This window comes from Lolium rigidum, chromosome 1 (assembly GCF_022539505.1).
Source record: "Lolium rigidum isolate FL_2022 chromosome 1, APGP_CSIRO_Lrig_0.1, whole genome shotgun sequence".
Classification (NCBI taxonomy): domain Eukaryota; kingdom Viridiplantae; phylum Streptophyta; class Magnoliopsida; order Poales; family Poaceae; genus Lolium; species Lolium rigidum.
This window is the reverse complement of record NC_061508.1, coordinates 213,123,025-213,129,024: the sequence shown is the minus strand read 5'-3', so window position 1 is coordinate 213,129,024 and position 6,000 is coordinate 213,123,025.

The following is a 6,000-nucleotide window of genomic DNA, read 5'->3' as shown; positions in this document are numbered from 1 at the left end:
GTATCTTGTATTGTGCATTTTTGCTTGTATCTTGTCATATAGGTGAATTCACATAGTTGCATATCTAGAGAATTTACCTTTGTCTCAAGCCTAAATTGAAAAAGAACTAAAAGTTTAGGTAACACCTATTCACCCTCCTCTATATGTCATACGATCCTTTCACTTACCCAAAAAGAAACACCGCCTACAAGGTGTTCAACGCAATAGCAATTAAGGAGAGGAGTAATATATATCACATAATCGGCAGGACTAACCTAGTTCGAGCAATGAATCAATTTGTTGCACCATAAGTTCACGAACAACTGCTCATGATGCAACACAAGTTCATCAGCCGAGGGGTTAGTACATACATCCTCGCAAAATATACAGACTTGGCATTACTTTTCATCATACCTAGCTACTCCCAAAATATACATCATCATCGCGGTGTTCTTCACCATCATAAAAACAAGCACCACAACAAGCACCCCATGCACGGGCTCTTCAAATGTAATACTTCCAAGGAAGACAACAAACTAGCTCATCCTGCTCTTAGGGCTCATCGCAAGATACCTGGTGGTTTGTTACTTGTGCTCCATGAGGTGGCTGCGAGTGCAGTGGATCGCAGTAGAAGAGATGGGCACTGCTGGAACACGACCAACTATAATATTTCATAGGTGTTTCTGTTAGTCCATGTTTTGGTTTCAAGTGTGGATGCCATGAAGATAAACATATACCTTGGGTATTGGCATCGTGACCATTGATTTCAAGAGAATAATACTATATGATCAAGATCTTGAGATTTTGATTTCAAGAGATGAACTCAAGATATGGCTCTAAGCCGATGTCATGATAGTCTCGTGAATTGAGCTATGGATGACCAAGGTTTAGAGCATGCAATCGAATGTAGAGTCCTCTATGTACCTCAAGATATTATGATAGAGCGTGATGAGATACAAAGTTGACCAATACTAAGAGTGAAGATTGAACTCAAGTTGGCCAACACACGAAGCATAAATACTGTACCACTTTGGATCATGCGATCTTGTGGTAGGGTAAGCTTTGTCAATTATGCTCTCTGAACTAACCCTCATATATGTGTATTTTTGTTGTCCATGTGGGTTAGGTATCTGGAGAACTTATGCTAGAAGCTTGTCGTCCATTCGGTGATAATGGACATATGAAGATGTACGTCAATGTTGCGATCCCATAGTGGTGTATGGGGGAGCTAATTATGAGTCTTCACGAAGCAAAAATGATCAAGTGAAGCAATCCAACTTGAATGAAACTTGAAGCATTGTTATTAAGATCAAGTGGGATACACAAGGCAAATGTATGAACTTGATAAGTTTTCCTTTTACGTGTCTCAAGGTGGTTGTTGGGAGAACGGGTTATAGGATAGTTAGCCGCACTATCAAGAGGAGCTTTTGATTGGGTAACTTGATCACATCGTCTTAGGGAGCTCAATCCTTTGCATACTTTGCATCCCATATTCTTGTTGATATTTGGTGTTTCTCTGTGTGAGGTTCTTGAGCTTGTTTCTATATTTTCAACAATCCCAAGTTCATCGAAAACGGAACTCGTATGCATCTTCTATTGCGTTTTTGTGTTTGCACATTTTTACCGGCTTTTAGTTTGGAGAGGTTTCGCTTGTAAAATTGTGCAAAAATATCATGTGATCATTGTCTAAAATTTGTTTCATCTTAATCGGAGTTTGGGAACTCTCTGAAAGTTTAGTTCTTTTGAGAAAACTGCAGTTTGGGGGTTGATAACGCGTGAAGCACACGTCCGTTGGGAACCCCAAGAGGAAGGTGTGATGCGTACAACAGCAAGTTTTCCCTCAGTATGAAACCAAGGTTATCGAACCAGTAGGAGTCAAGGGTCACGTGAAGGTTGTTGGTGACGGAGTGTAGTGCGGCGCAACACCAGGGATTCCGGCGCCAACGTGGAACCTGCACAACACAATCACAATACTTTGCCCCAACTTAACAAAGTGAGGTTGTCAATCTCACCGGCTTGTCTGTAAACAAAGGATTAAACGTATGGTGTGGAAGATGATGTTTGTTTGCGAAGAACAAGTAAAGAACGAGTTTGCGATAGATTGTATTTCAGATGTAAAAGAATGGACCGGGGTCCACAGTTCACTAGTGGTGTCTCTCCAATAAGATAAATAGCATGTTGGGTGAACAAATTACATTTGGGCAATTGACAAATAGAGAGGGCATAACAATGCACATACATATCACGATGACTACTATGAGATTTAATCAGGGCATTACGACAAAGTACATAGACCGCTATCCGAGCATGCATCTATGCCTAAAAAGTCCACTTTCGAGTTAGCATCCGCACCCCTTCCAGTATTAAGTTGCAAACAACAAACAATTGCATTAAGTATGGTGCGTAATGTAATCAACACAAATATCCTTAGAAAAAGCATTGATGTTTTATCCCTAGTGGCAACAGCACATCCACAACCTTAGGGGTTGTTGTCACTCCCAGCATTCAATGGAGACATGAACCCACTATCGAGCATAAATACCCCCTCTTGGAGTTACAAGTATCAACTTGGCCAGCGCCTCTACTAGCAACGGAGAGCATGCAAGAACATAAACAACACATATATGATAGATTGATAATCAACTTGACATAGTATTCCATATTCATCGGATCCCAACAAACACAACATGTAGCATTACAAATAGATGATCTTGATCATGATAGGCAGCTCACAAGATCTAACATGATAGCGCAAGAGGAGAAGACAACCATCTAGCTACTGCTATGGACCCATAGTCCAAAGATGAACTACTCACACATCAGTCCGGAGGCGATCATGGTGATGAAGAGTCCTCCGGGAGATGATTCCCCTCCCCGGCTGGGTGCCGGAGGCGATCTCCTGAATCCTCCGAGATGGGATTGGCGGCGGCGGCGTCCCTGGAACTATTTCCGTATCGTGGCTCTCGGTAATAGGGTTTTCGCGACGGAGAGGTTAAGTAGGCGGAAGGGCAGAGTCGGAGGGCTGACGAGGGGCCCACACTATAGGCCGGCACGGGCCCCTCCCTGGCAGCGCCGCCCTATGGTTTGGCCACCTCGTGGCCCCACTTCGTATGCTCTTCGGTCTTCTGGAAGCTCCGTGGAAAAATAAGACCCTGAGCGTTGATTTCGTCCAATTCCGAGAATATTTCCTTTGTAGGATTTCTAAACCAAAAACAGCAGAAAACAAAGAATCGGCTCTTCGGCATCTCGTCAATAGGTTAGTGCCGGAAAATGCATAATAATGATGTAAAGTGTGTATAAAATATGTGAGTATTGTCATCAAAGTAGCATGGAACATAAGAAATTATGGATACGTTTGAGACGTATCAAGCATCCCCAAGCTTAGTTCCTACTCGCCCTCGAGTAGGTAAACGATAACAAGGATAATTTCTGAAGTGACATGCTATCATAATCTTGATCAATACTATTGTAAAGCATATGAGATGAATGAAGTGATTCGAAGCAATGGTAAATACAATGATTAAACAACTGAATCATATAGCAAAGACTTTTTATGAATAGTACTTTCAAGACAAGCATCAATAAGTCTTGCATAAGAGTTAACTCATAAAGCAATAAATTCTTAGTAGAAAGCTTTGAAGCAACACAAAGGAAGATATAAGTTTCAGCGGTTGCTTTCAACTTCAACATGTTTATCTCATGGATGTATCTCATGGATAATTGTCAACATAAAGCAATATAACAAGTGCAATAGGTAAACATGTAAGAATCAATGCACACAGTTGACACAAGTGTTTGCTTCTAAGATAGAAGAAGATAGGTAAACTGACTCAACCTAAAGTAAAAGAATGGCCCTTCACAGAGGGAAGCATGGATTACTATTTTTGTGCTAGAGCTTTTATTTTGAAAACATAGAAACAATTTTGTCAACGGTAGTAATAATTCATATGTGTTATGCATAAGACATCTTATAAGTTGCAAGCCTCATGCATAGATTACCAATAGTGCTCGCACCTTGTCCTAATTAGCTTGGATTTACATGGATTATCATTGCATAACATATGTTTCAACCAACCTCTATGTCGCCTGTACAAAGGTCCAAGGAGATAGATCGCATTTGATTTCTCGTTTTTGATAGATCTCAACTTAGGACATCCATACCGGGACAACATAGACAACAGATAATGGACTCCTATTTAATGCATAAGCATTCAACAACACATAATATACTCATAAGAGATTGAGGATTAATGTCCAAACTGAAACTTCCACCATGATTCATGGCTTTAGTTAGCGGCCCAATGTTCTTCTCTAACAATATGCATACTCAAACCATTTGATCATGATAATCACCCTTACTTCAGACAAGACGAACATGCATAGAAACTCACATGATATTCAACAAAGGTGTAATAGTTTATGGCGTCCCCAGAAACATGGTTACCGCTCAACAAGCAACTTATAAGAAATAAGATACATAAGCTACATATTCAATACCACAATAGTTTTTAAGGCTATTTTCCAATGAGCTATATATTGCAAAGACAATGAATGAAATTTTAAAGGTAACACTCAAGTAATGTACTTTGGAATGGCAGAGAAATACCATGTAGTAGGTAGGTATGATGGACACAAATGGCATAGTTTTTGGCTCAAGGATTTGGATGCACGAGAAGAAATCCCTCTCAATACAAGGCTTTGGCTAGCAAGGTTGTTTGAAGCAAACTCAAGTATAAACCGGTACAGACAAAACTTACATAAGAACATATTGCAAGCATTATAAGACTCTACACTGTCTCCTTGTTGTTCAAACACCTTAACCAGAAAATATCTAGACTTTAGAGAGATCAATCATGCAAACCAAATTTCAACAAGCTCTATGGTAGTTCTTCATTAATGGGTACAAAGTACATGATGCAAGAGCTTAAACATGATCTATTTGAGCACAACAATTGCCAAGTATCAAATTATTCAAGACAATATACCAATTACCACATGAAGCATTTTCTGTTTCCAACCATATAACAATAAATGAAGCAGTTTCAACCTTCGCCATGAACATTAAAAGTAAAGCTAAGAACACCAGTGTTCATATGAAACAGCGGAGCGTGTCTCTCTCCCAAACAAAGAATGCTAGGATCCGATTTTATTCAAACAAAAAAAACATACAGACGCTCCAAGTAAAGCACATAAGATGTGACGGAATAAAAATATAATTTCACTAGAGGTGACCTAATAAGTTGTCGATGAAGAAGGGATGCCTTGGGCATCCCCAAGCTTAGATGCTTGAGTCTTCTTGAAATATGCAGGGATGAACCACGGGGGCATCCCCAAGCTTAGACTTTTCACTCTTCTTGATCATATTGTATCATCCTCCTCTCTTGACCCTTGAAAACTTCCTCCACACCAAACTAAAAACAAACTCATTAGAGGGTTAGTGCATAATCGAAAATTCACATATTCAGAGGTGACATAATCATTCTTAACACTTCGGACATTGCACAAAGCTACCGAAAGTTAATGGAACAAAGAAATCCATCCAACATAGCAAAACAGGCAATGCGAAATAAAAGGCAGAATCTGTCAAAACAGAACAGTCCGTAAAGACGGATTTTTCAGGGGCACTTAACTTGCTCAGATGAAAAATCTCAAATGGAATGAAAGTTGTGTACATATCTGAGGATCACGCACGTACATTGGTAGATTTTTCTGAGTTACCTACAGATGGGGCTGCTAAATTTCGTGACAGCAAGAAATCTGTTTCTGCGCAGTAATCCAAATCTAGTATTAACCTTACTATCAAAGACTTTACTTGGAACAACAATGCAATAAAATAAAGATAAGGAGAGTTTGCTACAGTAGTAACAACTTCCAAGACTCAAATATAAAACAAAAGTGCAGAAGTAAAATAATGGATTGTCTCCCATAAGCGCTTTTCTTTAACGCCTTTCAGCTAGGCGCAGAAAGTGTGAATCAAGTATTATCAAGAGACGAAGCATTAACATTAGTACCAGGGGAGTT